The following is a 25,753-nucleotide window of genomic DNA, read 5'->3' on the forward strand; positions in this document are numbered from 1 at the left end:
ATATGAATATAGGCAAAATATATGAACAGACATTTCATCTAAGGAAATACAAAGATGGCAGATAAACCCACAAAGAGATGTTCAACATCATTACTCATAGGAAAATGCAAATCAAAACCGTAATGAGATATTAGTACCTACCTACTGGAATGACTATAAAGAAATAGAAGTGATAATGCCAAATGTGAGTCTGGATGCAAAGAAAATAGACAACTCATATATCACTGGTAAGAATGTAAAATGGTATCGATATTCTGGAAAGCAGTTTTGCAGTTTCTCAAAAAAAAAATAAAAACAGAAAGAAGTAAGTACAATGTGACCCATTCATTCACTCCTACACATATATCCCAGAGAAATTAAATAAATGTTCACAAAAAAAAATCTGTACATGAATGTTTATAGCATCTTTTTTGTAATGGACAAAAGCTAGAAACAAGAGAGATTTCCTGCAAAGGGTGAATGATTAAATAAATTGTGCTACATCCACACTGTGGAATACTACTTTTCGATAAAAAGAAGCAAACTATTGATACATGCAAGAACCTGGATGAATCTCAGAGAATTATTCTGAATGGAAAAAAAAAAAAAATCCATCCCCAAAGCTTACCTACTGTGTGAATCCATTTATATAACATCCCTGAAATGAAAAAAAAAAAAAAAAAAAAAAAAAAAAGATAGACATGAAGAACAGATTGGGAGTTGCCAGGGGTTAAGGTGGGGAGGGGGGTGGGAGTAACTGGGTGGGACTAAAAAAGGGCAACAGGAGGGATCCTTGTGCTGATGGAAATGCTGTGCTCCCTATCTGACTGCACCAATGTCAATATCCGGACTGTGATATTTTATTATGGTTTTGCAAGATGCTACCATTGGGGGAAACTGGGTAAAGAGTGCATGGGAGCTCTTGCTGTTGTTTCTTAAAATTGTATGTGAATCTACAATTACCTCAAAATAAAGTGTTTAATTTTTTTAAAAAAGTTGTAATTCAGATCTGGAAGCATACATAAAGATTTTTAGCATCCATCTTCCTCCCTCCCTCCCTTCCTTCCTTCCTTCATTTCTCCCCCCGTCTCTCTCTCTCCTCATCCCTCCCACCCTCCTCCCTCCCTCTCCCCCTCTCCCTCTCTCCCCATCTCCCTCTTTCTTTCTCTCTTTCTTCCACCCCAAGCCTAGAATCACCGTAGCCTGTCAGGAGGGAGAGAATAGTGAATATGAAGGTATTAGTATCAGATAAGCAGATTTCTAAAAATGAAACAAAACAATACCCATATCCTGCCTTCAGGCAGCAAAGAGCTGAGGCATCAGGTCTCATGGTGGGTTCTGCCTCCCCCACCACCAACCTCCCCAAATTAGAGATTTGAAATTGAGAATCACCACAGCTTTCCTTGTTGATGGTGGACCCAGGAGGCAGCCAACTCAATGGAATTCTCCTTCCCTCCCCAGAACAGGAGGAGAAGAGGGAGCCGCATGGTACTGAGGCAATCCCCACAGTCCCCGACAGGGAACACAGAGCGTCCCGCATGGCTAAGAGTTAGGTGGCAGGTGGACTCGGTTCAGTGGACCAACGTGGACATACACATGTCAACAGACACCAGTGTGGAGGGGTGACTACCCTTAAGGACCAAATGGGACCTGACAGCACAGAACATTCTCCTGATGTTTAAAAGTCACTGTGAACTATTTCTCAGGGGATATACAAGAACTGAAAAATGCTAAGATGACGAGAAAACTTCGTAGGGATTAAGAAAATTCAAAAATACATTTTTTATGCCATCAAGCAGAATAGGATGTCAAGTCAAAATCATAGTTAATGATAGCACTATAAAGATGGCACTTTTTTTTTTTTTGCACTGTCAAGCCTTGGAAATTAGTATACACTATAGAGAAATAGAGAGACAGAGAGAGGGAGAGAGAGAGACACCATATTTTGAGTGTTTGCTTTATATGAGGTTATTGCCTTTAGTCTAAATCAACATTTAATTCTCCCATCAACCCTTTGTTAACCAAATTTTACAAATAGATAATCTGGGTTTCAGAGAAATCAGTAAGTTCTCTGAGATCTTGTATGTGGAGTGGGGATTCAAACATACCACTTACTTTTGAATTCTGTATGTCTTCACACAAAGATCCCAGGAGAAAGAGAGGATGAATATTGAAACCACAGAACTCAGTGATATTTCAAACATTGGTAGAACTGTGAGGAGAGGAAAAGCTGAGCATGCCAAGCAATTTTCTTTCCTAGAAAGCTGAAGGTTGTTCTTTCAAAAGCCAAATTATTAAGGCAGATGGATATTGCAGGTGCAAACAGAACCTACATTCCAAGAAAGGATAATTGTGTTTCACTTCTAGCCCTTTCTTGAACTGCCATTATATTCAAAAGAGCAAGACTTTGCTCTTAATCACTGCAAAGAAATGAGGAATAAATGCAAAGGTGTGACTATTACCAGAACCATCTCAGAGAGATGACTTAATACACATGAGGATCAAAACTTTCTGATCATTTCAGACACAGTGAAGTTGTTAGATACTGATGATCTGGGCAAAATGACCACTCTGGAAAGACCTCCCAGTCTGGCCACATAGGCTAGTCAGACATAGTGACCACCCTAGCAATCTGCCTACCCTGGAGAGACCACCAAAGAGTGACTTCCATAGTTTCAAACTTGATGAGGAGAAGACATCTCTCCATGGCTCTCTCTCTTTCCTCACTGGATTCCCCTATGAGGAGATCTATCCCAGCCTCCTTGAATCATGACTGTCAGTGCTCCAATATGGCCAAGGAAGGTGTTCTATGCTTCCTCAATGCTGATTAGCCAGCCCTTCTAGATCCACCAGCCCTCTTGTGGACAAATTCCATACAACTTTAAATGACAATAAAACAAAGGTTTTTTCACTCTTCTTCAACATGGAGAAAAGGTGGGCTGGCTCAGACCTGTCTGCCTAGATTTCCCTGCCATGATCTTTGCTGTACTCTAGCTATCAATATGGGCCTCTCTTCAAAGATTTCTTCATCAGGTTTTCCAGATGGGCAATGAAGAAAAGACAAATGAACTCTCAGACCCCTCATTAGCAGTTTTTTGCTCTGGAAGAGAATATGATGTGGAGACTCTTTTGCAGGCACACATTCTCAGATTCCTCTTCTGATTCTGACGCTCTTCTCCTCTCTTTAGGAAGGTCTTTACTCTTGTGCTTCAGTTGTGGGAAATGATTATTCCAAATTTATTATTAATGATTGAACTGCAAATGTTTCCTCTCAGAGGTATCATCTCTGCAATGGGCTTCAGAATCCACTCTGGAATCAAATCTCAATCTTCAGTGTTTCTTCCCCATTGCATTTTTGCTATTTGGATACCATTCTTCTCTGATACAAGGCATGCCCTGACTGAATCAGAGCACAGACAGGAAGTTAAGAAGGGGGAAGCACATGGATTAATATTTCAAGATACTATTCTACTTTATGGTTATGAGAATTGCATATTCTTCTAATATTTCAAGATACTATTCTACTTTATGGTTATGAGAATTGCATATTCTTCCAAGGATGTGACATGGGCAGGGTAATAGAACTTGAACATAGAGTGGACCAGAGCTATGGTCCCTGTTTTCATTCTCCTCCAAATCCAGTGTTTTGGAGTAAAGGAGGGTGGAGTCTAACTTTCCACTCCTCTTTTCCCTCTTCCATCTGAGACCAACTCCTCCAGTATGGGGGAAAGTAGGGGAAATAAGAAACAAAATAGGGTTTTTTTTTTTTTTCCTGTGGAATAGTCACTGTTGTAGGAAGAACCATGGTCTTACTCAGGCTTAGGCTGATTTCATTTGATTTTTATTGTCTCCACTGAGGGAATGCTGTCTACGTAGATGTGCATGTGGTTTCTGCTTCAGATTTACACTACACCTTTACATCCTTTACCATCAGTCTTTGATAAATACCACTATTCTCCTCTACAGATTGGGCATCTTCAAGCCTGGCTGGTAGCTTCTTTGATAGCCCTATCAAACATAAACCTTCCCCCTACTTTCTATGTTCCACATAAAACCATGGAAACTACAGAAATCCTCTTCCATGCCTTCTGAAAGTCAAGGGGATCTGGTGGATGTGGGTGGGGGGGAGTGTCCTCTTCAGCTCAGGCACACCACACATGGTCATTTCCCATACCTCTGCTTTTGTTTCAGGACACAAGCCTTCAGTATTTCAAGATCTAAAAATGAGGTATGGCCATGCAGCTCACTGTTTGTGTACCCCTGCAAATCTCCCGGGAGCACATGATAAACTCTTGCTAAATTTTTTTAACCATGGCTCATGCTAATGGCAACACCAGAGTAGTGTGGGAATCAACTTGGGGAGAAGGATGCCCGTCTCCCTTACATGCAGGTACTCTCTGTTTCTAGAATGATTCCTTTGAAGTTCTCTCTTCTTTGGTTTGGTGGAATGAGGCAACAAACTAATCTTCCTTCATGAACACTGAATTCTTACACCTTTTCCTCCATTCTCTAGACTAAAAAATATTGGAGAAGAAGTGTGTTAGGGTGAAAACTGGAATATCAAGGCAGACCCACACGCCTCTTCTAAGCTCTGGTGGATCTCTTTAGAATGTGAAATACTTAATGTCTTCCTGATATCAGTTTTGGGACCAAAGCACCAATTCCAAGGACCTTTAATCTCATTTCACACTAGATAGATCACACGAGATAGATCTAATTTTAGAAGCAGAAAAATGATCATATACTCCTATTCTATTATGACCCACCCAACTCATCACCTCTTCCCAACATAAGGGGAACCCTCACCCCATCATATTATTGTACAGTTTCACCCTATGTCCTGAATTGTCTTTGTGCACTGAATTGGGAGCTCATCTGCACATACGTTGCTTAAAGGTCAAAAAAATGACTTATGGCAACTGTAAATGATGTCAGATGAATTGAAAGGGGATTTAATTAAAAAGTGTGCTTGTCTGAATGAATAGGTGAGAATCAACTCAATCTTAAACAAAGGTCTTACTGAAGAAAGGAAAGATAGGAATCTGTAGATTGATATCTTTTACTGGCTTTCAGAAAAAATGACCATTTCTCTTCAAATATTGCACCTGTCCAACTTTCTCTCTCCTCTGCTTCTAGGACTTTAATTACATCTTCATAACATGAAGGATGGAGAGAAAAATAATTATTATTCACCATATCCTGTAAGTCTCTTATGCTCTTTTATGTGTTCTCTATTTACTGTTCTCTTAAATATATTAATTTTAATTATTTTTAAATCCTTAACACCTAATGCTAATTTCTGGATCACCTCTGAATTTATTTCTATTTATTTTTCTTTGTTTTCTGATGACAAATTGTGATTAATATGTTCAAAATAAAGAGGAAAGGGTGAGTAACATGAAAATAAAGGTGAAGTAATTTTACAAGAGTATTGGAGTCTACATAAATCACATTGAAATTCTACAACTGTAACATAAAATATCCATAATTAAGAATTTAACATAAGGGTATAAGAACAAATCAGACACAGCCAAAGGTGAAATAGATAATCTCTATCTGCTGCTTGGAAATTAAGCAATACACTTCTAAATAACTCATGGATCAAAGAAAAACAGAAATACAACAGAAACTAGAAAATAGGCTGAAAGATAATTAAGATGTGATATGTCAAAATTTAAAGATGTAGGAGAACATGAAATGTATATGTCACAGAGAAATAAAGTTTAGGAATTAATGCCTGAACTTCAGTTTCAAGAAACTTTAAAAATAAAAATAGCAAATTGAACCTAAATGAAATAAAAGAAGGTGATGATTAAGGTAAGAGTGGAAATAAATAAAATTAAAATAAAATAATAAAATAAAAACAAATATGCAATAAAGAATATTAACAGCTAAAGTTGCATCTTTGGAGAGAAGATAAATATCTATCAAGACTAGTTACTAAAAAAGAGATAGAAAACACAAATTACTAATATCAAAAATGAAAAGAGGGACATCACTACAGATCTTATAGACATTTAAAAATAATTATAGATATTATGAATAATTGTATACCAATAAGTTTGAGAATTATGATGAAGTGAACATATTCCTTAGAGAACAAAATTACCAAAACTGATACAAAAAAAAAAAAAAGGAAAAACAAACCTGAATGTGCCTATAACTATTTAAGAAATTACATTTTCTTATCCAAAATCTATTACAAAGAAACTCTAGGGTCAAATGGATTTACAGATAAATTTTTCCAAACATTTAAGGAATAAATAATGCCAGGCTTTTACAAATGCTTTCAAAGAAAAGAAAAAAAAAGTGGAAATACTTCCCACCTTATTTTAAGAGGCCAGTATAATCTTGAAACTAAAACCTGGCAAGGATATTACAAGAAAGAAAATTATAGAACAATCTCTCTCATAAAAATCAATGTATACGATTAACATAGATATAATATTAGCACATCAAATCCAGTGATAAATATACACATGTACATGATAATAAAACATAATCATGTGGGGTTAACATTCAGAAAGCAAAGGTAGTTTAACATTCAGAAATCAAACAATTTTATTGCCACATTAACAGAAAGGGAGAAAGCATTTGATAATTTCTATGGATGTCAAAAAAACAATATTTATAAAATTCAAACACACATTCATAATTTTTTTAATCTTGAAAATTTAAGAATAGAAGAAAATTTCCTTAATGTGATCAAAAGTAGTTAGAGAAAATCCGCAGTAAACATGACTGAAATATTTAGAGCACTTTCCCTAAGTTAGGGAACAAACAGATTACTGCTGCCACCATATTTTTCAAGTCTGTACTGCAGGCTCTACCCAATGCAATTAGTTACTTAGATAGATAGATTGGATGGATGGATGGATGGACAGATAGATAGAAATAACAGATAGATTGGGAAGGAAGAAATAAGATTATTATCATTTACAAAGAAATGATTATGCACATAAAAAATAAGAAAGAATATAGTAAAAGTTATTAGATATAAAAACAAATTTTGCAAGGTCACTAGACACAAGGCCAATATACATACACTCATTGCATTTATATACTAGCAAAAACATACAGGAAATTAATATTTAAAAGACACTATTCACAATAACACCAAAAAAAGTACATTTCTGAGAATAAGTTCATTGAAAGATGAGCATGGCCTTTATATTGAAAACTTAAAATATTACTAAGAGAAATTAAAGAACATTTAAAGAAACGAATATAGCCATAAGTTGTAATGACTCATTATCATAAAGATGTCAGTTCTCTCCAAATTTATCTACACATTCAACATAATCACAATAAAAATCCCAGTAGTTTTTTTTTTTTTTTCTGGTGGAAATTTAAAAAATTGATTGTAAAATAACATGTAAATGCAAATGAACTAGAATATTATAGAAAATATTAAAGAACAGAAAATCTAGAAGATTTATACTCCCCAATATCAATACTTATCATAAAGCTACAAAGATAGGAAGATAGAATAGTGGAAAAGAGAATTCAGAAAGAGATCCACATATGTATGGTCATTCAACTGTGTTAAAGATGATATTGCAGTAAAGTTGGGAAGAAAGATCTTTTCAATAAATAGTGCTGTGTCAATAATCCATCCATAAGGGAAAAAATAAATCTTGACTCCTAGCTCACTTCTTACACAAAAACCAATGCCAGATTGATTATAGGAGTAAATGGGAAATAATCACACTTTTAGAAGAAAAAAAATAGGAGAACCAGCCCATAATTTGGAGGTAGGCAAATTTTTCTTAAATAAGACAAAGAAACACCAGTCATAAAGGAAACCACTGATGAATTGGTGTCTATTAAAATCAAGATCTTCTATTCATCAAAACAGAATTGAGAGATAAAAAAAGCAAACTGAAGCCTGGCAGAAGATATTTGTAGTGCATATGTTTTATAAAAGATTTAGACCCAGAATATACAAAATACCCATACAAATCAATAATAAAAAAGCTAGCAACCCATGGGAAAAAATAACCAAAGATGTGAATGTAGGCTTTATAAAATAAGTTATCCAAATGGCCAATATATGTGAAGGTGTTCAACTTCATTAGTCATCAGAAGATGACAATTAAATCTACCACATACCTGTAGGCATGGTTAAAATGAAAAGACAGAAAATACCAAAGTGAAGATATTGGGCACCTGAGACTCTCATTCACTGTATGTAGGTATAAACTGTATGACAACATTGGAAAACTTATTAGGCAGCATTCAATTAAATCTGAATATATGCAAAGTAAACATATCAGAAAAGTACAGCTTTTGCATATATATAAATGGAATTAGACATATGTTCCAGTATGCTAATTCCATTTATATTAAGTCAAAAAGTGAAAAAAAAAATAAACAGGCAAAATCATCTGTGGTATTAAAATGAGGAGAGTGGTTATATTTGGGAAGAAAGGTGGGTATAGTGACTGGAAAGGTGAACAGGAAGCTCACGTGTTTCTGCTTTCTTGACCTGTGTAATGATTATTCAAGGGTGTCTACTTTGTGTTATTTCATCAAGCCATACTTTTCTGATCTGTTTACCTGTTTGTGTCTATAAATGTTAAACAAAGAAAAAATCTTGTGATAGTATATGTGAACAGTCTGTTCACATAAGAAGGTCATTCTCATTTGCTTATGCACTTGTTGAACAAATATTCAAGTGCCTACTCTATACCTGGTTGCTGGGGTTAATGATGAACATATGAAACATTCATTGAACAATTATACATGAAGGGGATAAAACCCTAGAACAGTGACAAATGTTGGGAGGGAAAGTTCTGTGGTGCTATGAGGAGTTCATAAAAGAGGGGCTTCACTTAAGAATGTCAGGAAGAACTGCTCTGAGGAAGTGGTAATTAACATACAATCTGACAATCAAGGATGTAGTAGTAGGTCAAAGGGGAAGAGTAGCATTCTAGACCAAGTGGTCAGCATCTTTAAACATTCAAAAAATGTCCAAGGTGTGAGGCACTGAGGTGAAGTGGTGTATTGTGTGTCTGGAGATTAGGTAGGATCCAGTTCATGTGAAGTTTGCTTAAGAATTTTGGTCTTAACCCTGAGAACAATGGGAAGCAATTGACAATATCATGGAGAGAGGGTTATATAGTCTGATTTGTATTTCAAATAGATTACTCTGAAGAGGAGGAGACTGAAAGTAGGTAGGATAAATCCTGTTAGTATATTACTGCTGTAGTCCAGATTTCATATACATCCATGGCTAAAACTGGGATGGTGGTAGTAGAAATGGAAAGATCTGAGATCTACTTGGGAAGTAAAATTGGCAGGATTTGCTGAAGGATTATGGGTGAGATTGATGGAAGTGCCAAAGATGAGCACCAGGTTTCTGAGTAGTAGAAATGGGAGTCATTAAGTTTCATTCACTGGGAGAGAGAATATTGAAAGATAACCTACTTTTGAAGGGATGATCCTGAATTTCCTTGGAGACATGTTCAATTTGAGATGTCTTTCTGATGTGAAGTAGAGATGGATGCCAAGGGTACATCTATGTGTAGGATTTTGGAGTTCAGATAAATCTTCCAATAACAATAATAAAATCTAATATGATTAAGTAAATTTTTATTTGGCAAGCACTGTTCTGAGGGATTGACCTTTTGAACTCATTTATTCTGCACTAAAACCCTATATTTGTTAGTATTATTATCCTCATTTTCAAGATGAGAAAACAGAGGTACAGAAAGGTTACCTAACCTACACACATCTAGTAAATGGTGGTATTCAAGCACGAGTGGTCTGGCTTCAGAAACTTTGCTCTGAATCATTAGTTTAGTGTGTCTCAATCACTTAAAATATAGAAAATCCTTTCTTTGCATTATAGAAAAACCTGACCCAATAAAAACCCCAGAAAAACAAAATTCAATATATGAAACATTGTCCCTCAAATAATCCCATTCTCTGCACCTCCAAGTTTGACACATCTAACCTCTCTATTCTGCTACACCAATTGGTTTCAGCTTGAGAATCGGTAAACTCAAAGACAAGACAATTGAAATGATTGAGGCTGAGGAGGGGAAAGAAAACAGAATGGTAAAAGTGAACAGAGCCTAAGAGACCTGTGGAATACCATCAAGCATACCAATATATACATTATGGGAATCCCAGAAAGAGAAGAAAGAGGAAGTTGCAGAAGGAATATTCAAAGAAATAATGATAGAAAACTTACTAAATTCCATGAAAGACATGAATATACATATCCAAGAAGTCCAATGAATGCCAAATAGGATAAACTCAAAGAGAACCATTCCAAAATACATTGTACTCAAACTACTAAATACCAAGGACAAGCAGAGCATTCTGAAAGCTCCAAGCAAAAAGCAATGTTTTATGTATAACAAAGTCCTGACAAGGTAAACTGCCAACTTATCATCAATAACCATGGAGGCAAGAAGGCACTGAGATGAAATATTTGAAGTGCTGAAGAAAAACGATTGCCAGCCAAGAATTTTATATTGGGTGACACTGCTTTTCAAAACTGAGGGAGAGATAAAAGCATTCCCTGATTTAAAAAAAAAAAAAAAAATCTGAGGGTGTTCATCACTACCAGACCTGCCCTATAAGCAATGCTAAGGGAGTTCTTCAGATTGAAAAGCAAGGACACTAGACAGTGGATCAAAGCAGCATAAAAAAATAAAGATCTCACATAAAAGTGACTATGTGAGTGATTTTGTATTGTATTTTGGGTATTTAACTCCACTTTTTATTTCTTATGAATTCTAAAATGCAAATTCATAAAAAGTAATGATAAAATCTATGGTTTTGGACATAAAATGTATAAAGATGTGATTTTCCAACAAGTACAACAAAAGATGGGGGGACAGAGGGGCATAGCAATAGTGTGTATGCTATTGAAGTTAAGCTGTTATCAAGTCAAATGTGATTGTTATAGATTTAGGATGTTAAATTTAATCCCCATGGTAACCACAAAGAAAATACATGAAAAAATACATATAGAAAGAAATGAGAAGAGACTCAGATGGTACACTACAAAAAATTAAATAAATATGAAAGCAGGCATTAACAGAAATATTAAGGGTCAAAAAATGTGTAAGATTTAAAAAGACCAAATAGTAAAATGGCAGAAGAAAGTCCTGCAATATAAATAGCTACTTTAAATGTAAAAGGAACATCTCTTTAGTCAAATGGCAGAGATTGGCAGAATGGGGGGTGGGGGAAGAATTACAACCCAACTATATGCTGTTTACAAAAGATTCACCATAAACTCAAAGACACTAGTACAATGAAAGTGAAAGGATGGAAAAAATATACCAGGCAAATAGTATCCAAAAGGAGGCTGGGGTAGCTATACTAATATCAGATAAAATAGACTTTAAATAAAAAACTGTTATGAGGGACAAAGAAGGTCACTATATATTGATAAAGGATACAGTTCAATAAGAAGACATAACAATTATAAACATATGTGAACCAGACGGTAGAGCCTCAAAATATATGAAGCAAATATTCACAGATTTGAAGGAAGAAAGAAACAGACATATATAAAATTTTACCAACAGCAGCAGAATAAATATTCTTTGCTATTACACATGGGTCACTGTTCAGCATAGGCCGTAAGTTAGGCCACAAAACAAGTCTCAATAAATTTAAAAATATTGAAATCATCTTCTCTGACAACAATGTAATGAAGCTAGAAATCAATACCAGAACAATTGGAAAATTCACGAATACATGGAAGTCAAGATGCTCTTAAACAACCAATGAAGTAAAGAAGAAATCACAAGAGAAATTAGAAAATATCTTGAGATAAATGAAAATCAAAACACAACATAGCAAAACTTATGGGATGCAGAAAAGGCAGTGTTGAGAGGAAAATTTATAGCTTTAAATGCTTATTTTAAAAAGAAGAAAGATCTCAAATCAGGGACCTACCCTTCCAACTGCAGGATCTATAAAAGAAGAGCAAACTGAATGTACAGCAAGCAAAAGGAAAGAAATAACAACAGTTAAAGTGGAGATAAATGACATGAAGAATAGAAAAACATAGAGAAAATAAATGAAATGAAAAATTGATTCTTTGAAAAGATCAATAAAATTGACAAGTCTTTAGCTAGACTGACAAGGAAATAAGAGAAGATGCAAATAACTAAAATAAGAAATAAAAGATGGCACAGTACTACTGACGCAGTAGAAATAAAAAGGATTATAAAAGGAAACCATGGACAATTGTATGCCAACAAATTAGATAACCTAGATGAAATGGGCAAATTCCTAGAAACACACAAACTACAGAAAAGCCCAAGACCAGATGGCAACAACAACATATAATCATCTTAAGTGATTCAGAAAAGGCATTTTACAAAATCTAGGACTGCTACTTGATAAAAATACTTAGAAAACCAGGAACAGAAGGAAATTTCCTCACATGATAAAGAGAAAGCATGAAAAAACCCACAGCTAACATCATACTCAATGGTGCAAGACTGAAAGCTTTCCCTCTGAGATCAGGAAGAGGTCAAGTATGCTCACTGTCACTGCTGTTATTTAACACTGTACTTGAAGTTCTGAGCCAGAGAAATTAGGCAAAAAAATAAATAAATACATAAATAAAAGCCATCCAAATTGGAAATAAAGAGGTAAAACTTTCCTATTTGCAGATGTCATGATGCTACACATAGAAAATCCTGAAAAATCCACAACAAAGCTACTAGAGCAATTAAACCAATTCAGCAAAGTGGTAGGGTACAAGATCAGCATGCAACAATCAGTAGTGTTTCTATACACTAGTAACAAACAATCTGAAGAGGAAATCAAGAAAATTTTCCATTTAATAGCAACTAAAAGAATAAAATATCTAGGAATAAATCTAACCAAAGACGTAAAGGAATTGCACTCAGAAAACTATAAATATTGCTAAAAGAAATCAAAGTTGATTTCTAAATAAATGGAAGTGCATTCTGTGTTCATGAATTGGAAGATAAAATATTGGTAAGCTACCAATTCTACCTAAAGTGATTTACAGATTCAACACAAGCCCAATCAAAATGCCAACAAGCCTTCTTTGCAGAAATGGAAAAGTCAATGACCAAATTTTTTTGGAAGAGTAATGGTCCCCAAATAGCCAAAAACATCTTGAAAAAGAACAAAACTGGAGGACTCACCCTTCCCAATATTAAAACTTATTACAAAGCTACATTAATCAAAACAGTATGACAGTGGTACAAGGAAAGACAAATAGACCAATGGAAAAGAATTGAGATTTTAGAAATAAACCCTTACATCTATGGCCAATTGATTTTTTTAAATATAGTTTTATTGAGATATATTCACATACCCTATAATCATTCACAGTGTACAATCCACTGTTCACAATACCATAACATAGTCCTGCATTCATCACCACAATCTATTTTTTGAACATTTCCCTTACTCCAAAAAAAAATAAATAAATAAATAAAAGTTAAAAGAACACTTATTTTTCATTTAATTTTTGTCCCCATTTTTCTACTCATCTCTCCATAACACTGGATGAAGGGAGTGTGAGCCACAAGGTTTTCACAATCATACAATCACACTGTGTAAGATACATAGTTATACAATTGTCTTCAAGAATCAGGGCTACTGGGTTGCCTGAGTCAGAATACTGAGTTCAACAGCTTCAAGTATTTCCCTCTAGCCATTCCAACACACTAAAAACTAAAAAGGGTTTCTATATAACACATAAGAATACCCTCCAGAGTGATCTCTTGACTCCATTTGAAATCTCTCAGGCACTGAAACTTTATTTTGTTTCATTTCGCTTCCCCCTTTTGGTCAAGATTTTCTCAATCCCATGATTCTGGGTCCAGGCTAATCCCCGGGAGTCATGTCCTGCATTACCAGGGAGATTTACACCCCTGGAAGTTATATCCCACATAGCGGGGAGGGCAGTGAGTTCACCTGTGTATTAGCTAGGGCTCTCTAGGGAAACAGAATCAATGAGAGGTGTCTCTGATTATCAAATTGTAAAAGTGACTCACACAACTGTGGGTATGCACGAGTCCAAATTCTGTAGAGCCGTCAACAAACTGTCAACTCCAAGGAAGATGTCCGATGAACTCCTCAGGAAACGAACCAGCAACTTCGATGAACTCCTCAGGAAATGAACTGGGATCTTCGACTAACGTGTTCAATGAACTCCTCAGGAAATGAACCGGCAACTCTGACGAACTCCTCAGGAAATGCTTCACTGGGCAGCCAGAGAAGAAGTGAAGGTCCTCTATCTATCTTGCTTATAAGTCTTCAACTGATTAATTGGATTAAACCCAGCCAATTGCATTCTCTCATTGTGGAAGGCACGCCCTTTGGTGAGTCATCAGTCACAGCTGCAGTCAATTGACTGATGATTTAATAAACCAGCCTGTTGGTTTATTAACCAGCCTCAAACATCCTCACAGCAATTGTTAGGCCAGTGTTTGCTTGACCAGACAGCTGGGTCACCTGGCCAAGTTGACACATGAGCCTAACTATCACAACCTGCCAAGTGGGCTTGGAGAGAAGGGGCCATATCTGATCAACAAAGTTGTTCTCTGGGGGAGACTCTTAAGGCACAATTTTAAGTAGGCTTAGCCTCTCCTTTGCAGTAACAAGCTTCATAAGGGAAAGCCCCAGGATCGAGGGCTCAGCCTACTAAATTGTAGTCCCCAATGTCTGTGAGAATATCAGTAATATTTCAGGTGGGGAAGTCCAACATTTCTGCATTTTCTCCTCAGTCCCTCGGGGGGCCCTGCAAATACATTTTTATTCTCTGCCCAAATTACTTTGAGATATATCCAAATTTCACCCTAACCTCTATAAACCTATATAGCCAATTGATTTTTACAAGGGTGCCATGTCCACTCAACTGAGAAAGAACAGCCTCTTTACCATATGGTGTTGGGAAAAGAATTAGTTAACTCAGAATTGATCCAAGACCTAAATATAAAAACCCAAACTCTAAAACTCCTAGAAGAAAACATAGGGAGGCATCTTCAGGACATTGTGTTAGGCAATAGTCTCTTAGACTTTATACCAACAGCATGAGCAACAGTATAAAAACAGATAAATGAGACTGCAACAAAATTTAAAACTTTTGTATATCAAAGGATTTCATCTTAAAGTTAAAGAGAATCTACAGAAATTTTTGGAAACCATAGAACTGATAAGGGTTTATTATCTAAAACATATGAAGAACTCCTACAATTCAATAACAAAGAGACAACTCAGTTATCAAGTGGGAAAAAGACTTAAATAGAAATTTCTCCAAAGAAACTGCACAAATTACCAATAAGTACATGAAATGATACTAAACATCATTAGCCATTAGGGAAATAGAAATCAAAACCATAAGATACCATTTCACACCCACTAAAATGGCTTCCATTCAAATAATGGAAAATAACAAGTGGTGGAGAGGATATGAAGAAACAGAACACCCATTCGTTGTCGGTGGGAATGTAAATGGTGAAGCCACTGGAGAAGAGTTTGGTGGTTCCTCAGAAAGCTAAGTATAGAATTACCATATGATCTGGCAATCCCACTACTAAGTATAAACCCCAAAGTTTTGAAAGCAGGAACCCAAACAGATATTTTCACACTGATGTTCACAGCAGCATTATTCACAATTGCCCAAAGATGGAAACAACCCAAGAGTCCATCAAATGAGGAATGGATAAACAAAATGTGGTACATACATTCAAAGGAATATTACTCAGCTCTAAAAAGGAATGAAGTCTGGATAAATGTGACAACATGGATGAACCTTGAAGACATCATGTTTAGTGCAATAAGGCAGACATAAAAGGACAAATATGATATAAACTCACTGTTTTGAAACAATTAGAATAAGGAAACTCATAGAGTCAAAATCTAGAATATAAGTTAGCAGGGGATGGGGTGGGGATAGGGAATGGGAAGTTAAAGCTTATTTGTTACCAAGTTTCAGTTTGGGGTGATGGAAAAGTTTTGGTAGTGGATGGTGGTAATGGTAGCAAAGCATGTGAATGTAATTAACACCACTGAAATATATATTTGAATGTGGTTGAAAGGGGGAGTTTTAGATTTTATATATGTTACTAGAATTAAAAAAATTTAAATACCATAGAACTGCATAACACAAATAATGAATCTTTATGTAAACTATGGACATGGTTAAAAGCATAATTACAATAATATTTTCATCATTGGTAACAAATGTACCACACTAAGGCAAAATGTTAATAATAGGGAAAATTTTGCATGTGAGGGTGGATACATGGGAACTCTATTTTCTGTATGATTTTTATGTAAACCTACAACTTTTCTAGTAAATTTTTTAACAAAAATTCTATGTAAGATTCATTATCAGCACTTACTGTGAAAGCAGTTATCCTTCCTCCTGAAAACTAGGATGAAAAGCTGTTACCATGCACAGGTCCCTGTGGCTGGAGTGGTGAGGGCAGTGGACATAGACAAGGCTGGTGAGGAGATCTCGGGTGGAGTCATTCTAAGTGCAATGGGACGATATTTTTGGGTTCTCAGGCTTTTAAATATGGGAGGGACATATTCAAGATTTAACTTCAAAGGGAATCCTGGCTGCTGAGGAGAAAGTGAAGTAGAAGTGGAATGGACTGGAGTGAAGGAAATGAGCTAAGTGGTTGCTGAAAGAGTCCCAGTAAGTCACGGGTGTGATCTGGAAAGGATAATGGCAGCAGTAAAGGCAGACTTCTCAGTTGAAATCTCATTGCGTTGAAACCATTCTCTATGGCCTTTGTGGTAGTTTGTGTTTTCCACAGATGGCTGTAACAACGTGCCCTATGCTTCATGCTTTTCTGCAATGTGCCTCACTTAACAAACAGTATACAACAGTGTGATGTTCTTGCACTTCCAAGTTGAAAGCCGTAAGAAGCCTTGCAGCTTCTGCCAGTCCTCTTGGAATACTCACTCTTGAGATGCTCCCCTCTCACAACCCAGGCTATGGTGTGAGAAGCCCACATCACCTGGAGAGGTCACACAAGCAACCGCAGCGATAGTCCTGGGTGAATTTCCTGACCAGCTTGCAGCAGTAGTTGCCAGCCATGTGAGTGAGTCATCTTGAACGTCCAGTCCCGGCGAGCCTGCTGGTGACTGCAGTCCTGCTGATACCCAACTGCACAGCAGGAGAGACCATCAGGGACTGTCCAGCCGAACCCAGTTAATCTGTGGAACTTTAAAAGGTGTTTTAGTTTGCTAATGCTGTGGAATGCAAAACACCAGATATGGATTGGCTTTTATAAAAAGGGGGTTTATTTGGCTACACAGTTACAATCTTAAGGCCATAAAGTGTCCAAGATAACACATCAGTAATTGGGTACCTTCACTGAAGAATGGCCAATGGCGTCCGGAAAACCTCTGTTAGCTGAGAAGGCACATGGCTGGTGTCTGCTCCAAAGTTCTGGTTTCAAAATGGCTTTCTTCCAGGAGGTTCCTCTCTAGCAAGCTTGCTCCTCTTCAAAATGTCACTCACAGCTGCACTGAGTTCCTTCTCTTTGAGGCAGCTCATTTATATGGCTCCACTGATCAAGGCCCACCCTGAATGGGTGGGGCCACACCTCCATGGAAATATCCCATCAGTTATCATCTACAGTTGGGTGGGGCACATCTCCATGCAAACAACCTAATCCAAACGTTCCAACTTAATCCCCACTATTATGTCTGCCCCACAAGATTGCATCAAAGAATATGGCTTTTTCTGGGGGACATAACACATTCAAACCGGCACAAAAGGTAAAAATTAATTATCATTTTAAGCCAGTAAAATTGGGGGATGGGTGGTATTCCACAGGAATGGAAAACCAGAAATGCCTTCAACATTTGCCAGAATCAGGTCCTCCCTTCCAGACCAAACACAGTCCCCATCCTCCTTGCTACACTCCCCTCCTCAATCTGTTACTGACCAACCACACTAGACCTCATTTGGTCAAATGGCTCCTCCGCTTAAAATTCCAATAGCAAAGCACCAAAATCGGTGGGTCTCCTAAGAAAGCTTTATTATTTTTTTTCCAGGAGATAATAGAAAGAAAAATTCACTTCTAAAAAAAACAGGGTTGACAGGAGTGAATTTGTTAGTTATGTAAAATAACTGTGCATCTTTAGTTCTCAGAATAAGACATTAGTATTCTTTACCGTGAATTACTTATGCTCATCATGAGGCACGTTTCAGCTGAACTAGAGACACAAAGTACAGGAAATTCACCAGGAATGAACTAAAGTTATGATAAAAGCAAGGTCTTTCAAGCTTCCCATTCCACACAGTTAGGCATTTAGGCCATTTTTTTTTTTCAACTTACTTGATTTTCCATTTAACACTCCAATTTGAGAGAAATGCTGAAATATATCCAATACATATTACATATTCTTCATCTAATTATAACTTGGTATCCAGCATCCTAGTTAAAATTCAAAGCTAGTTGTGTTTTCGTTTTGTTTTTTTTTTTTTTCTGGTTAAATTAAGAGCATATAAAGATGGTGATTGTGAAGTTCTGAGGAAGAGGTGGTTGTAAAACATAAGCCAAATTTTACATAACAAATAGTGTATACATGCACACAGTAATTAGCCCACAAGTGTTTTCACCTATGTATTTTTTACTATCTAGGTAAAGATGAAGACTTTTTTGACTTCGAAGTGATTGGAATTAGTTGAGAATACATGGATAAAATACTTAAAATTGAATTTATTCAGAAAAATTTATGAAGAACGCTTTAAATGTAAGTACTCTGGGGATTGGGTCTGAGCAACAATGCAACATGGTAAAGCTAAATAAATAAGCTAAACTCAGAGGTTTAAAGGAACAAAAAGAAGAAAGTAACCAGCTTGAGACATGGGGAGGGGCAGCAAGTTACATTTTATGAAATAGAGCGATGAGGAAAGGTATTCCAGGAAGAGGAACTACACAGGCAAAAACACAGAGTTGCAATTGTGTAAATGGTGTTTGAACCAATCTCAGAAGCCAGGTGGAGCTGGAACATGGTCTGTGTGGAATCATGGAGTCATGGAGAGGCCGGAGATTGGTCTATGAAGGTGGTGTGGGGGCAGAATACAGGCTCTTTTTTGACCTGCTAAGGATTTTGAATTTTATCCTGCAGCTAACTGTAGTTAACGAGGAGCCACAGAACATTTCCTTAGCAGAAGGGTGGCATAATCTGATTGGTTTTGTAACAACATAGCTCTGGCACCTCTCAGGAGGCAGAGACCAATACTGGAAGTATGTGTGAATGAATAGTATACTGCACTCTTTCCCAAGTCTAGTCCCTCTCACAATTCACTGGATGATTATTTCACACCATTCTTCTCTCCTTCAATCTCTAATACTTAATTTCACTCCTATGATTTTGCTTGTTATTGAATAGAGAAATTAGGAGCATGCTGAATAGAACTTCCATCAGATCAGCCCCCTACCTGCACCTGTGCCCATAATTTCTGCCTTCTCTACCATTTCTACGGACAAACTGTCCACTCTCCTAACAAAGGCCAAGCCTTCTATTTGTGCACTAGATTCCAACCTGCTCACCTACTCAAGGATTTGACTCTCATGCTTCTCCCTTCTTTCAGCATAATACCGTTTCCTCGCTACCAAATCTTTTTCAACACAAAATGCTGCCATTCTACCATTTTAAAATATAAAATAAAATCCTTTGACCTAAATTCTTCCCATTTCTCTTTTTCCCATTATAGAAAATTCCTCGAAAGAGTTGTCTATACCCACTGTTTGCAATTTCTATTCTCTCTTTCATGAATCCAAGCAGGTTTTCTATCTCTTCACTTCAACAAAACTCTTTTCATTAGGTCATTCTTGACCATCACAATGGTCAAATATCTGTCCTCATTCTACTTATTCATGTGGTATCAATTCATCATTCCTTGTTACTCAAAGTTGCTTTTTAAACTTCAATTCCAGTACTCCAGGCTCCTGGTTTGTCTCCTCAATCAGTGGCAGCTCCTTCTTGGTCTCATTATTCAATTTGCTTTACTTGCCTGGCCTTTGAAATTAGGAGTGCTTTGGGATTCAGTCCTTGAACTTCTTTTCTATTTAGATTCACTCCCTTTGTGATATCCTAAGAGTCTTATGGGAATAAACACCATCTACCTGCTGATGACACCCAAGTTCATGTCTCCCCTGAATACTAACACCATGTATCCAACAACCTACTCAAGAGCTTCACCTGGATATCTAACAGAAATCTCTAACTTAAGAGGTACAACATTGAAACTGTCCCACGCCCACCGGACCCCTTACCTGTTCCTCAAACTGTCCATGCCTGCTCTTTGTACCTGCTGTTCCTTCTACCTGGAAGTCTGTTTCTGCTGGTCTCAATACCTCACCTTCTTCAGGACTTCATTCAAATGTCACTTTCTCTGAAAAACCTTCTTTGGGAAATCTATTTTAAAATTTCTGCTCCCACCTGCTGACCTTTCTTAACCCAATTTTCTGCTGTAATTATGTCCATAGCACTTATCACCACCTAACATTTTACTTATTTTATATCACTTTTGGTCTACCCACCTTTCCCATTCCTGGAACATAAGTTCCATGAAGGCAGTGACCTTTCTCTGTTTTGGTTATTGCTTTGTTCCTGTTGCTTAAGAATGGTTTTAGGCAAATAGTGGGCATATAATAAATATTTGCTGAATGAATAAAGTAATGTGCATTTGCAAAAGAATACAAACAAATGCAAATGACACACTGGTTAAACTATAACATATATGTTGGGGAGAAAAGATCAATCTCACTAATATTAAAGAGATCTTACAAATCACTAAGACAGAGACCAGCACTCCAACAGGAAAATAAATGCATGTAGCCTGAAAACAGAAAAAAACAAACAAACCAAGAACAAAAACAAAACCAAAAAACAAACAAACAAACACTTCAAAACCACCAGGAGTCAAAACATACAATTAAAAGAATAATGACACAATATTTGCATTGGTGAATTTCAAAAGAAATGCATATGTAAGGTGGATGAAACTGAGGAGAAGTAAGCAATCTCCTTAACTGTACTGAGAAAAAATATAAATTAGTTAAAAACAAGGGAAATTGACCATGCACATCAAAAACCTTCAGATTGGGTATACCTAAAACTACTCCGAAAATGTATTTTCTATATTTCATTTATTCACTCATACACAAATTATGTGGGCAGAATGGAAAGCAAAAACAAATCCTCTTACCCATGTTTGAGTGGTCAGACTGTGTTAATCAAACAGCATAGAAAACAATGTAAGGTTATGGAAAATTATTGGAAAAGAGAAAGACATGGACACAGGGTGTTGTAAGGGTCTATAATTAGGGATTTGGTCTACTTTGGGTGCTAGGGAAGGAAGTCCTTCAAGAAGAAATTATTTTTAACCTGAAACCTTATGATACACAGCAAGAGACGATGGTGACTAAATCTCCTCTTTTGACCATCTCTTATGTGTCAGCCACCGGGGCTAAAATGATGCCTAAGGCAGCCATAGCCCTGTCTGTTGGGATCTCCACATCTCTTGGATCATGATGGGTTTGAGTGGGAAGTAGCAACTGAGATGAAGAGAAGGGATTTAAGATATACGTGGGAGCATCACACAGTGGATTTGATTTGGTGAATTACCACTGGGTGAATGGTGTGCCATTTACCTGGAGAGGAAGATGGGTGTCAGTGGAAGGGGAACATGAAAACTTGTGTTTTAGATGCACCAATTTTGTACTGTCTGTGAGTCATTTAATACAAATTGATAAATAGTCATTTGTCTAAGAATCTGAAGCTAAGAAAAGAAAGCTGGTTATATAAATCTAAGAGATGCTAGCATAGAGATGCTGGCTAAGAAAACCTAAGGAAAACATGCAAATAGAAAAAAGAGGGAAAATTAGAGGAGAGAAAACAGTAGGAAATAAGAGGATATGAGAGACAAGGGAGTGCAAGAAGTGAGAGGAGACGGGGAGGGGAACAGAAGAGAAAATGAAAGAGGAAGAGAATTACTAATCTCCAGGAGGAATTCATTCATTTAGAGTTTGGCCAGCAGAAATTGAGTCAATAAAGGAGAGAGAAATCAGTGGCCAGAAAAGAGAGGGGCCAATGGAACCCAAAGCCGAGAGAAAGTTTTTTGCTTGGTGATGTGCGGGACACTGATTACGTGCTTCAACTTGGCGGGCCTGGGCTGGGGGACCTGATCAGCCCCTGGGGAGGGTGGTGGGCACGGGCGACAGCGCCCTCCGCAGCCCCCCAGGCCTGGGAAAGTGAGGCCGGAGGCAGGCCCCATTTCCTCACCCAAAATAACACTGTTAGGGGAGGCTTGCCGGAGGGAACCGCCTTTTCCCCACCCCCTTATCTTGCCCGGACACTCCCCGTTGCCAGTGCAACTCCCATTACCACCAGTGCGCATACATTGTTGCCAGACACCGTTACCGGAGCAACTCTCGCCCCTTTTCAATCAACCTCCACGCCCTCTCAGAACCAATCCAAGCCTTTAACCTCTACAGCTACCCCGCCCTCTAAACGCCCGATATAAGCTTGTACTCTCCCCTAATAAGCTCTCTTGGTTTCTTCACCCTAAAAAGAAACGTGTCCCGCCTGTTCCTTTCTCGCCGCCCTCCATACTTTGCACGCCACCCCGCCGGGGACCTGGACAAGTCCCCCGCCTCGCCTTCGCCTCCGGGAAAGAGCCCCCGCCGCCGGTACCCTCCAAGCAATCCTAAGAGCCTAGGATTTAGCAACCAGCCGCCACCCCCCCCCGACGAATCAACTGCGACCGCAACTGGCGCCCAACGTGGGGCCCCTGGAATTAAAAGTCCTCTCCACGCAGCGGTCCAGTAAAACCACCCGCTCGCCTGGACGCCTCTCCAGCTCCCCTTCTCCTCGCCTGCAAAATGATGCAGCACAACCAATCTGGATCCCAGGAAGGGCAATCTGGCCCGCCACCAGCAGCCACGCGTCTGACGAGACGAGAACGCCGTCGTCTCCGCAGCCTGGTGCACCAAATGACAACAGTACACCTGAGCCTGGACCCCAGTCTGAGTGAAACCCCGGAAAAACAAGAAATCAGAGAAATTATACGCCTCTATAGACGGGCAAAAGCCAGCCCCCTACACCTCCTTAACCCCCACCCGAGCATTGCTTCCCTTCTAACGATCATGCTGGCTCTCGCCTCTTCTACCCAGGCTGTCTACCAGCCCCACTCCCCTCACCAGCCTTGGAAATGGACCTTGGCACGGTGGGAAGATTCCACAGTTACACAAACCCAAGTTACAGCAGGGCAACCTTCTTTTCTCGTCAACGCCTCTAATCTATTTCCCAACCCTCCCGTTGGCAGTAATGAACACCAATATTATATGTGCCCAGCCTCCAACCCTGGAAAATCGTATTGCAATGCCCCCAATCAATATTATTGTGCCTATTGGGGCTGCGAGACACTAGCTACTGGTTGGAAGCCGTCTAGCGTTGATCACTATCTTACCCTACGCTGGGCCCCCTGGAACTGCAAACCCCGTGATAAGCCTGTTTATTTCAGCACGGACGACAGTTCCCACCTTCCACCCACAGTCCAGTACCAGCGACTCGCCACCTCTGACGCTCCCTACTCCGAGATGACAACCAACTCTCCGCGACCTCACCGCCACCGGTCAACCTGCCGACCGCGAGGCCCTTCTCGATCGTCTAAACATCGCACCAACCTCGAGCTCCAGCTTCTCTGAACCTCCAACTTTAAACCCCCCACCCTCGTCCATCCCGCAAGCAGCAAGGCCCCTGTCGAACGCCCGGGCGCCACACCAACGCCGAGCTCCAGCCTCGCTGAGCCACCGTCAACCCCTTTTTCCCCTCCCCGGCCTCCCCCTTCCCTCATCCCTTAGCGGGCCTCTCCGGTAAGCTTCTTCCTTTAATTAGAAAAGAAGGGGGAAATGCGGGACACTGATTACGTGCTTCAACTTGGCGGGCCTGGGCTGGGGGACCTGATCAGCCCCTGGGGAGGGTGGTGGGCACGGGCGACAGCGCCCTCCGCAGCCCCCCGGGCCTGGGAAAGTGAGGCCGGAGGCAGGCCCCATTTCCTCACCCAAAATAACACTGTTAGGGGAGGCTTGCCGGAGGGAACCGCCTTTTCCCCACCCCCTTATCTTGCCCGGACACTCCCCGTTGCCAGTGCAACTCCCATTACCACCAGTGCGCATACATTGTTGCCAGACACCGTTACCGGAGCAACTCTCGCCCCTTTTCAATCAACCTCCGCGCCCTCTCAGAACCAATCCAAGCCTTTAACCTCTACAGCTACCCCGCCCTCTAAACGCCCGATATAAGCTTGTACTCTCCCCTAATAAGCTCTCTTGGTTTCTTCACCCTAAAAAGAAACGTGTCCCGCCTGTTCCTTTCTCGCCGCCCTCCATACTTTGCACGCCACCCCGCCGGGGACCTGGCCAAGTCCCCCGCCTCGCCTTCGCCTCCGGGAAAGAGCCCCCGCCACCGGTACCCTCCAAGCAATCCTAAGAGCCTAGGATTTAGCAACCGGCCGCCACCCCCCCCCCCCCCGACGAATCAACTGCGACCGCAGTGATGGAACTCATTTTGGGATTACCTTATGATCACTACTATTTTTTTTTCCATGAAATGTAAAGATTGGGCATCTGCTGAGAATAGAGAAAATGAAAGAGGAAGAGAATTACTAATCTCCAGGAGGAATTCATTCATTTAGAGTTTGGCCAGCAGAAATTGAGTCAATAAAGGAGAGAGAAATCAGTGGCCAGAAAAGAGAGGGGCCAATGGAACCCAAAGCCGAGAGAAAGTTTTTTGCTTGGTGATGGAACTCATTTTGGGATTACCTTATGATCACTACTATTTTTTTTCCATGAAATGTAAAGATTGGGCATCTGCTGAGAATATGGATCTGGGAGGGTCAAATTTGGAGGTTCGAGCAAAATATTTAAAATAATCAATGTTTAGAGTGGGAAAGTATTACCAAACACAAAAGATTGAGAGCCTATTTGAGGTCATTGATCGTGAAATTTTAGTGAAGCCAATTTTCTCCATTCTGTGATATTTTTCACTATCAGAATTCATGTACAACCAAGAAAGAATAGAAATAAGATAATAGTTGGATTAAGTTGGATTGGGTTTCTGGCATTTGAGGACCAAACAGAGAGATTTAACTTTTGGCAAGAATGATATTGAAATCATGGACTATGTGCCCAAAGAATTAGTAAGCTTGGTTTATAAAATGAAAAACTAAAACCTGTTGAAATATTCATAAACAGGAACTTATTTTATATATGTAGACATATGGTACAAAAGCTTACTATATAGCATTTTGAAATAACAAGCTCTTCATTTATTTACATGGAAAGATGCTCAGGCTAAGAGTATATAAAGTATTATTTTATTTTATTTACAAACAATTGTTTGATATCAAGTGTTGGCATGGATTTGGAGCAACAGGTATTCTGATAGATGTCTGGTGAAAGTGTAAACTTCCAATATTATTATTTTAGAAAATTCTTTGTCAATATGTATAAAATACTCAATATATGAATACACCCTAGAAACCAACAATTCTGTTTCCAGGTATATGCCATGCAGAAATATGTCCATATTTTCCCCTATAAGGCATGCACTAGAATTTCATAGCAGCAATATTTTGTAATGGCCCCAAACTTGAAACAAACAAAAAAATAAAACGGTAAAATGAAGTGTGGTATATTTATATAATGCAAGTATATTCTGCAATGAGAATAAGCAAATCACAATGGCACAAAACAGTATGAATAAATCTTACTAACCTAATGTT

The 25,753-nt window shown here is 38.6% G+C and overlaps 1 long non-coding RNA gene across 1 annotated transcript in view; it reads left to right on the forward strand.

The window, feature by feature from the left end:
- The window catches only part of LOC119515413, a 28,844-nt gene extending 10,187 nt beyond the window's left edge, over positions 1-18,657 (forward strand). The window contains exons 2-3 of the long non-coding RNA XR_005213028.1: positions 5,116-5,180; positions 18,600-18,657. This is a non-coding gene — a long non-coding RNA (uncharacterized LOC119515413). The remainder of the gene's footprint in view (positions 1-5,115; positions 5,181-18,599) is intronic.
- Positions 18,658-25,753: the final 7,096 nt, after the last annotated feature.

Source organism: Choloepus didactylus, chromosome 19, assembly GCF_015220235.1.
Source record: "Choloepus didactylus isolate mChoDid1 chromosome 19, mChoDid1.pri, whole genome shotgun sequence".
NCBI classification, from domain to species: Eukaryota; Metazoa; Chordata; class Mammalia; order Pilosa; family Megalonychidae; genus Choloepus; species Choloepus didactylus.